This window comes from Lepus europaeus, chromosome 14 (genome assembly GCF_033115175.1).
Source record: "Lepus europaeus isolate LE1 chromosome 14, mLepTim1.pri, whole genome shotgun sequence".
Taxonomy (NCBI): domain Eukaryota; kingdom Metazoa; phylum Chordata; class Mammalia; order Lagomorpha; family Leporidae; genus Lepus; species Lepus europaeus.
Window position 1 is genome coordinate 22536320 of NC_084840.1, and position 10380 is coordinate 22546699.

Here is a 10380-nt window from a genome sequence, read left to right on the forward strand (position 1 = left end):
TTCCCTCCGCAGCAGGGGTCCCTGTCTAGTGCATTCTATCCTGCGCTGATTCATTGTGGTTATCGGTTCTTCTGTCTTCCAGAAGGGAGGCAGTGCTTCTGCCTGTGTGTATCTTGCACAGTTCCCAGCACCTCGTGTGCATGGAAGAACTTGCTCGCTGCACAGATGGTGGGCTGCCTCTGTGACCCCAGCTGGTGGCACATAAGGTGACCGACTGCCCTGGTTTGCCCAGTCCTGTTGTGTTTTTTTGCACTGAAAAATTCCACACCTTTGGAAACCCCTTAGTGCCTGGGTCCCAGGTGACAGGCAGGAGGGGTGTCGCGAGGGCCTGCTGTCTTCAGGAGCTGCTGGGCCTGTCCTCAGCCCGGGGCCATGGAGGCGCTGTCTTCAGCTCCATCACCAGGGCACCCTTGGGGGCTGTGGCACAAAGGCTCTTTTTAACATTTATTTGTTTATTTGAAAGGCAGAGTTGCAGAGAGATAGAGAATGAGAGAGAGAGAGAGAGAGAGGTCTTCCGTCTGCTTCAGTCCCTAAATAACCACAATGGCCAGGGCTGGGCCCTGCCGAAGCCAGGAGCCTGGAGCTCCATCAGGGTCTCCCACACATGGGTGCAGGGGCCCGAGCACTTGGACCACCCTCTGCTGCTTTCCCAGGCATGTCAGGTGCATTATTTATTTGAAAGGCACAAAGAAGAGGGGAGAGATAGAGAGAGAGAGAGCGTGAGCGCGCAATCTCATCCATCGGTTTGTTTCCCAAACGCCTCCAACAGCCAAGGCTGGACCACACTGAAGGCAGGAGCCTGGAACTCCATTTGGGTCTCCCACGTGGATGGCAGGGACCCAGCTGACTGAGCCATCACCTGCTGTGTCTCGGGGTGTGCGTGAGCAGGAAGCTGGAGTCAGGAGTGGGGCCAGGACTTGAACCCAGGCACTCTGATACGGATGCCGGTGACCCAGGGGCGTCTTCACGGTGGTGCCGAGCGCCCACTCCTGGTGTTGTTACTTTAATCTTGCTATTGTGCCAGGTTGTCTGTTCCCCGAGCCTGTGGGGGGGCTATGATACAGTACTACAGACAGGGCTTATTTCTTACCGTTCTGAAGGCTCCCTTCCGAAAGCTGCCCTGCTGGCGTGTGGAGGACGTCGCTCTGCACCCAGTCCTGTCCCCGACTCGGCTGCTCCTTGCCTCCGAGGTTACACGGCCTGCGGCTCAGGCCCCTGCTGTCTAGACCCGGCTTCCTGGCTTCCTGCTGACAGTGCCTCCAAAGCACCGGCTACCCCTCAACTACTGGAGGTCAAGGTCACATAAGCCAGTGTCAGAGGTCGGTCCTCTGGCCCTGGCCAGGCTTCTTTTGCTACCTGTATTTCTGCCCCTACGTAGGAGCCCAGGCAGGGCGCTGGAGCCCAGCATCTGCTGCTGGTCCTGAGCCCTCCCTGCTGGGGCTGCATTGCCTTAACTGCTTGTGTCTCCTCGCAGGTCCTCCCAGGTGCCCTGATCGCACACGGCTCTGGAGCCTCGTTCTAATTTCTGCTCCGAACCTGGATGTGCAGCCAGGGCCCTGATGGCCAAAGCTCACGGATGCCCCCCTCCTGCCTCCACGTGGCCTGCAGGGAGGCTGTCCCCAGCCACTGTGCTGATCACCTGTGACTCCCTCTTGGTGCATGCCCAGGGCTGGGCCTCCAGCTCCACACACCTCTGCATCTCCTAACTGGACCATCTCAGGACGAGCAGCAGCCCCGAAGGGCTAGCCCAACCCAGGGAGCAGTTCTGGCCCCATGTCCTCCCCGTTCCTAGCCTGCAGGACTTCCTCCAGGCTGGGCCATGTCTTGGGAATGTTCCCTGTGGTCCTGGCTCTGGGAGTTGCGGCCTTGCTGATCTCCGTGTTGCCATGCCATTGAGCTGCTGGCCAGCTGCCGTGTCCTTAGGATAAAGGGAAGGTGGTGGGTTTGTACTGCATGGTTTTCAATAACAGGGGGCCTTCAGCAAGTGTTGGCTGGGAATGAGGGCAGGGAGGAGGCCTGGAGTTTTTGTCCTCATTTGTTGGCATTGGGGCTGGACCCCCCAGCTCAGGAGCCACAGCGGTCCACCCAGCTGCAGACTCGGGCAAATGCAGCACATGGCTGTCATTGCTCCAAGGAGCCGGGCTGGCACTACAGCCACTGGCTGCAGCCGGGGCTTTGGTCAGCTCCGCTTGGGGAATTGTGATTGTGTGGTGGATGTGGAAGCGGTGGCCGGGGCCAGGGCCCTGATTCCCAGCCTCTCCCTCCTCGCTTCTTCTCCCGCCCCCTCTGGCCTCAGGAGCTGCCCTTTGCTGAGCCTAGGGGGTGGGACTAGGGAGTGGGATGGGTGGGTGGAGGAAAAGTGACCCAGCCTCCCCATGATCCTGAGGCTCCTTTGTGGCATAGGTTGGGCTTTGGTGCTCACAGAGCAGGGAGAAGCAGAGAGAAGGAAGCATTACATGGAAATGGACGTCGTGTAGAGGCCCCAGAAAATTACAGTGATGGCCCATTGAGCTCGCCGATGCTCTGGTGGGATGGGCAGGTAAGAGGCAAAGCAGAGAGGGACCGTGGGCCTGCTCAGTGGGGCCGCGTCCACCACTGACAAGCCTGGGGTGAGGCAGGGCCCCCTCCCACAAGGGGCCCATCAGTCTGCTGGAGATGCCTCCGCCAGCCCTGGCCCTGTGAGCTGGCTGCTGTGCTGGCCACCGTGGGCCCTGCCGCCTCGCCTCCCTCTCGTGTCATGTCCCGTTCCCTTCCGCATATCCTCCCATGATCCTTTAGACTTTTCTTTCCCCATTCCCTCTCCAGAGAGCTGGCCTGGTCCCTGGTTTTTCTTAGCCACATGGGCAGGTGAATCTCCATGGAGATCTCCCAAAGACCCATCTCCCCATGAAAATGCAGCCAGGGGCCCACAGTGTGCTCTGTTCATGGACCCTCCCAGGACTCCCCGCCCCCTGCTCGCCGAGGCTTTCCAGGAGGACTGAGTCCCAGGCTGGACTGTGGCTTGGGATGTGACAGGTCCCAGGTTGTTCGGGAAGGACTGTGCTGGACTTCTCTGAACCCAGAACATGCCCTGACCTGATGTGTGATCACTCTGACGTCATGCCCCGTGTTCTTACTGAACCTGTTGATTTTTAAAAATTTATTTATTTGAAAAGCAGAGTTAGAGAGAGAGAAAGAGAGAGAGAGAGAGAGAGATCCTCTATCTGTTGGTTCATTCTCCAGATGGCCATAATGGCCAGAGCTGGGCCAATCCAAAGCCAAGAGCAGGGAGCTTCTTCCGGGTCTCCCACAAGGACGCAGAGGCCCAAGCATTTGGGCCTTGGGCCATCCTCCACTGCTTTCCCAGGCCATTAGCAGGGGTTGGAAGTGAAGCAGCTGGGACTTGAATTGGTGCCCATGTGTGATGCTGGGGTCACAGGCAGCAGCTTTGCCCTCTATGCCGCGGCACCGGCCCTGAACCTGCTGATTCTTAAAATCCCTTTAGAAGGGTGGAAGTCTTTCCAAGCCACCTGGGGAATCCACTGTGCTTTCTTAAGCTCACTCGGGCCACTGCTGCTCCGCTCCCAGAAGACTGATCAATCAAGGGGCATTGTGAGCAAGTGCAGACAGTCCGAGGGTCCCGACTTCTCTACAAGAGACTTGTGTTCAGCACAGCAAATAGCCGTAGAGAACTTTGTGACAAGGGGACATGAGTAGCATAGGGAGGAACAAATGTTATAATTCCATCAGCAAAGTGATCACAAAACCAGCTTCTAGAGAGTGAGTATCTGAGAGTCAGCATTCAGTTACATCTGCTGTCTACATCTTCTATCTGCTGCCCCGGAATATAATGACCGATGTGGTTAACAGGCAAGCCAGGAATTCTGCAAGGTTCTCATCTATCAAAGATTAAGATGAGCCCACATACCCCAGCCGGTGAGGGTCCCAGGAATGACCCTGGCTCACCCGCACCTGCGGTCTTGGAACTCTCAAAGCAATCCTGGAAGGGCAGGCGACCCTTAAGTGGCCTCTTGGTGGTCAGTGTGCCATGTCGTCCCTTCAGTAGGGGCTGGAGGGCTGATTGATGTGTTCCCGATGAAGACACTGTGCCAGCAGAGGTGGCCAGTCCCTACCGGGAGCAGCTAACACAGGGCCTGTGGCTTCCACCTTGGGTCCTTACTCTCGCTCAGTTCTCTCTCACTTCTTGTTTCTTAGTCTTGTTCTCCAGCCACCAGGGTCCATGTTTAGGAAACCCAGGCAGCCTATGGGGAGGCCCTTGTGATGAAGGCTTGAGTGAACCTAGAAGCAGATGCCCTGCCCACTCTACCCCGCAGCCAAGTGCTTGGAGGAGGCCCCAGCCCTGACCCTCAGCTTGACGTGAGCCTCACGAGAGAGCTGAGCCGGAGACCTGCAGCTAAGGTGCGCCCAGATGCCCGACCCTCCAATACTATGGAGCTGCCAATGCCTGTGCTTTCAGGTTCCTGCATTTTGGGGTAACTTGCCGTGGAGCGATGGACAACTAAAGTGCCTGGTGATCGCCAGCTCTTGATCCCCATCGTCTTCAGACTCCCCCATTCTCCACTGTCCCCCGCCTTCCCGCCCCACCACCCCCAGCCTCTTGCTTTGGTTCTGTATCTTTGGCTCCTCATTTAGCTATTTTGACTGAGGACCAGGTCTTGTCCTTATCATGTGGCCTTGACCTTGGTGGGAATCTGCCTTCTCACTGCCTCGTCTTGTGTAGAAAGCTCCTCCTGAACTCTACTCTGGGCCGGGCTGCCTCTCACCTGCCCTAGGGTGACTCAGAGGCAGGATCAGAGAATAAGCTGACTTAGTAGAACAGGAAAGCTAACCAGACACTCCGGCAGGTGTTTCAACAAAAGCTGGAACAATCTTCTTATCACGAGAAAATGCACAGCATTGGAGCCTTTCTCTCCATTCTCAGCGCTCTGTCACTCAGGGCCTTCCTGCATTTGTGAGCTGATGGGAAAAGCTGGCCCATGCTTTGTAAAAACAAGATGTTGTTCGCCAATATTTTTCTCTCCTCCCTCTTCCTCCTACCCTTCGCTCACTTAAGAGTTCTCATTCTTTAAGCCAGCATTTCATTCATTCTCATCACTACATTTGGAATATAGACATGAAAGTGATTGAGTCTGGGTCCCAGCACAGCAGACTGGGGACTTGGGGTATTGAAATAATCTCTAAAGATGATCGTGGGTTAGGCTACTTTTTCTTGGCCACCGTGGTCTCATGATAGTTTGGGCTTTGCAGTGAATCAGAGGCCAGCCCAAGGCTGGGCATGGAACTGGCATTCAACTCGTGTTCCTTGGGTTGTCTGCAGATAGTGAAGACGTAAATTAAATCCAGTGTTACTGTGTGGATTGGGGGTGTCTAGCCCTGGATGGGAATTGGACCTGACATTCCTCATTTACTGTCACTAAGGAGATATTATACTGATGGATGGAAATGCGTGGTGACAAGAGGGGAGTACACAAGAGATGCAAGGTAGATGAGATTGCAATGATGAACGGAGACTGTTAAGGCCCCCTGGGGATCTGTGTGGCCTCCACCCCTCCCCAGGGGGAGGAATGACTTCTATGATCATACTTCAGTCACTTATGACCTGGAAGTTCCTGCAGCTCCAGGCTGAGGTCTCTCTACACCTCCCGATCTTTGCACCTAGGACACTCTAGGACACCTACCATGGATGTCCCCTGGGAACAGAAAGCTCCTTGTGTCTAAACTTGAACTTGCTACCTTTCACCCACAGCTATTCCTCATCCTCTCTTTCCCATATTCTGTAACCCCCTCTACTTTGCTCAAAGTCAAACACTAGGGCCAGACGTGGTTCCTGGTGCTGCCTCGTGGCAGACTGGTGGTCAGTCACTGAGTCCCTTACCCTCCTCTGGAAGGGGCCACCTCCCACCGTCCTGGCTCTCCCTCTCCAGTCACTTCTGAATGAGTCCTCACTGGCCCTCGGCTTCCAGGCTGGCTCATCCTGCACAGCCTGCCCACGGGCATGACCACCAAGGGCAGTTCTGTTCACAACACTCCCAGCTGACCACTGGCTCCCCAGCGCCCTCGGGTGAGCTGTCCAAGCCGAGAGCATGGCGGCCAAGACCCTGTCCCTCTCCGGCCTTGCGTCTCTTTCACAGCACACCTTGCTTGCACTGTGGGTTTCAGACGCGGTGGACTCTGCCAATGCCCGCTCTCGCTTGCCTTTGCTCACAAAGTTTCCTTAGCTAAACTCTCTTATCTTGCCCACTGGCTTGGGTTCCTTCTCTGGACCCTCCACACTCAGCTTACAGAACACCTTCCTGAGCCGCCTTCCTACCCCCAGTGGGGGTTGGGTGCTGCCTCTTGTGCTGTACCTTGCACTTGTGCTGCTCCATGAACACCTGCTGCCTCCTTGGGGACAGGGAAAGTGCTTGTGTCCAGTGCCTGACCCCCAGGAGGGGGTTAGTCACTAACAGAGGAAATCTGAGTATCTACTGGGGGCATAGTTCTCTCCTTCTAGGTATCAGCACCTAGCAGAAGCTCCTGCATGTCTGGTCTGCCCTGTGAGGGAGGTCAGCTGGGGTGATGGGATGCGTGCTGGACGCAGGGTCCCCAGGCTGCAGGTGTGAACCCCGGCTCTGCCTCTTACTGGAAGGTCCTGAGCAGCCAAGCTTCAGTGTGCTCCACTGTGGAGCAGGAACCGGAGCCCGCAGCATCAGGGCTGGTGTGAGGAGCGTGCAAAGCATTGCATGCTCCCGCGCCCGCCCCAGTGAGAGGTGGACAAGGACGCCCTTGTCCCCTCTGCTCCCACAGAGGCCCGGACCCAGGGCAGTGCCCCCCTGCCGTCGAGAGCAAGCCTGACAGAGCGGATTTGATAAGGGCTGTGGTTGTCGGATATGATGATAATAGTCTCATTTATTAATATAAAGGCCCGCTAATAGAGGCGGCTCTTTTAATTAGCCAACATAGCCACGATATTAATTTTTATCCTGAGTTATTTAAGTCCGGGAGCCTTCTCCCCCTCTTCTGTTGGCACTTAGCTGGAGGGCGATTGAGAACATTTGTAATTGGATTTCTGTGCAGGACTTAATTATAACGAGACAATAAAGCCCCCAAAATGTGGCAGGTTCAACCCTGCTAACTACTATTTTCCAGAGACACGCTCAGGCCAATGAATGCCCAGATTTATCTAAATTCTAATTTTTAAACGTCCCAAAGCTTTACGCCGCCCACCCACCCTCCAGGCCCGGGAGGAGCCTGCCAGGCGTGCGGATTTGTGGGGAGGAAGGCACGGAGCGGAATTCCTCATTCTGTAATCAAGTCTTTTGTGCCATGGGCCACTGAGCGGCTTCCCAGGGTCCCTGGGGATCACCCGAGTGTCTTTTCTTCCCATGGCCAAATGGCTTATTAATAGAATCGGTTTATTTATATCTCACCCAGAAAATCCCAACGTGATGCAGCAACAGGGAGATATCGAGCCAATTAGTTGTGGAGCTTGCTGTCGTGGGGGGCTTCTGGCTATTAATTTACTGCCCACCACCAGTGGCAGAATCGATTCAGAGGTGGCCAGCAGGAGCAGAGAAAAAGTCACATGTTTCCGACCATCTGAGAAAACTCAAAGTGACAAGGCTAAACCGCCGGCACCTCCGGCAAAGCTGTCTGACCTTGGGAGTGCGAGGAGCCTCAAGCCGTCCCCCCAGGTCATCTCCAGGGGCACCAATGTCCACAGAACGGCTGTCCTGGGCCTGGCTGCTACTTACACTACTGCCTTTGGTTCGCCCAGCCAGTCTGTGAAATGGGCTCATTTCACCCACTCCACGGAAAAAGAAACAGGTGCAGTTGTCCACTTAGTATTTGTTGATCCCCCTATTAGAAACTGGGGCTTGGAGAGACACACTGGGGGACAAGATGGAACTGGCACCCCACGTGTGACTTTGCAGCTCACTGGGGAGACTCGCTCCCTGTTGTTGGCTGGCAGGGTGAGGCCGGGGCCCAGGTAGTGTCTGCCAGCACTGAGCTGGGTCATCACTGTGGCTTCTGATCAGTGCTTGTGCGGGACACACCCAGTGTGAGGGGCTATCCACCCCCCTGCCTGGGCACCCTGGAGGAGGAGGCATCAGCAGCAGTGGGCATGGTTCAGTTAGGACCTGGAAGAGGGGGACTGGACAAGCAACGTTGCTGTCCCTGTTGTGGCTGTGGGGGCTGGGGAGTTTGGGAGTGCTGCATTTTTGTCCTTTTGGAGATACTGATTGTCATCATACTTAATGACAATTGGGGTGGAGTGGGAAATGGGGGAGGTAAGAAATAAAACAGGGGCCGGCGTTGTGATGTAGTGGGCCAAGCCTCTGCCTGCGGTGCCAGCATCCCATGTGGGCGCCGGTTCATATCCCGGCTGCTACTCTTCTGATCCAGCTCTCTACTATGGCTTGAGAAAGCAGTAGAAGATGGTCCAAGTCCTTGGGTCCTTGCACTTGCACGGGAGACCCGGAAGAAGCTCCTGGCTCCTGGCTTCGGATTGACCCAGACCAGGCCACTGTGGCCATTTGGGGAGTGAGCCAGCGGATGGAAGGTCTCTCTGTCTGCAACTCTACCTCTCAAATAAATAAATATAATCTTAAAAAATAAAAAAAAAGAAATAAAACAAAATTCTTCCACAACCCCAAACCCTATTCAGGCCACAGTGCAGCATACTATGAACGGTTTTCTAAGCCATTACACATGTTTTTCGTGGATATGATCTTAAGTGAGAATATAACATTCCATCTCATCTAATTTATTTCAACTTCCCTATATTGGTAGATATTTGGCATGTTCCGACGTATTATTCTCAATAAAAGAAATGCACATGCAATACGTATTTGTCCTGACTTCCATTTGCTCAAAGTTGAAGTAGAATCATCGCAGTAAAGAGAGGGACTGTTTAAAAGACTCTGGGGACTTACTGCCACACTTACTGCTTTCCCGGTTCTGAGCGCATTTCTGGGGTGCCGGCAGTGTGTGAGAGGGCTTGTCGTTGCCCCAAGGCCTCCTCTACTACTCTGCATCGGCTTCCGTCAGGATCTGCCCCTTTGACAGGACAAACGTTGTGCTCAGTATTGTGCCTTCTTCACAAGCGCTGATTACTAGGGAGCGTCCACATTTCTTTGTCTACATCATCATTTGTATTTCTTCTGCAAATAGCCTATTCGTGTTCTTTGCACATGTTTCTTTGGGGTTTCGTGAATTTCTTTAATGTGAATAAATGTTGTTTTGTATTTTAAGAACATTAACTTTTTGATGGTTTTTGTTGCAGACATTTTTCTCAGGTTGATTTTGCTGTTTATTTTGACTTTTATAGTGTTTTCTTTATAGAGATGATTTGAATTTTAATGCAGCCAAATATATCAATTTTGCTCTGTGGTTTCTCCAATTGCTTTTAAGCCTAGAAATTTCATCTCCACACTGAGATAGACATAGCAACTTAACATTTTATGCTAAGTATTTTATGGTTTCATTCTTTTTACATTTAACTCTTTAATTTATCTGAAATTTGCTTTGTTGTATGTGGCTTGGTGAGGATATCCCACCAAAGGGTTAACTGATTATCCCAGCATCATTTATTACTGAATATTTTCTTTTTCCATTGATGTGGATGCCACCTTTATTGCACAGTAAATTTCTTAAATATCAGTAGACTATTCTGAACTGTCTTATTCTGTTATGTTGGTTCTTCTGTTACAGCACACTATTTTATTATTCTATTTTTATACTTTCATGTATTTTGAAATATGAGACATTTGTATCTGAAATGTGGCATTTTAGTATCTAATAGAACAAAAGTGTAATTACTCTGTTTTTAAAGATGAAAAAGACGATTCTTGCTCATGTATTCTCCAGATGAATTTTATAATCTTGCTGTCTAGCTCCAGAAAAAAAAAAAATCCTCATTTGGGATTTTGTAAGGGAGTGGATATAACACCTGTCTTAATTCATCATGCATTGGCATCTTTCACTATTCAGTCTTACCAATTCAGAAAATGGCATATTTCCCCCTTTATGTTGTTTTTGCAAGTTTATCTCTTTGACCTGGAAGGAATTTTAGTGCGACTATGAGATGAGGATCAAAATGAAATCTTTGTCAGGGCGCCTATGTTTCCCAAGCCCAGTTCTTGGAGAAACTCGCCCTTTCCAGTGATTCCTTCTAAAATCATTTATTAAGTCTCTCTCTATATATATATCAGGACCTATTTCTAGACTATTTAATCCCACTGATGTGTCTATTCTCATGCTAAGCTCACCCGGTTTTCATTACTGCTGGTCTTTCCCAGGACTGGGTGGAAGTCCCGCCCCCTCCAGACCGCTCTGAGTCACTGCCTGCTTTCTCGAAGACCAGGACTCGCTTCCTGAACGCACAGCTCCTTGGTCAGA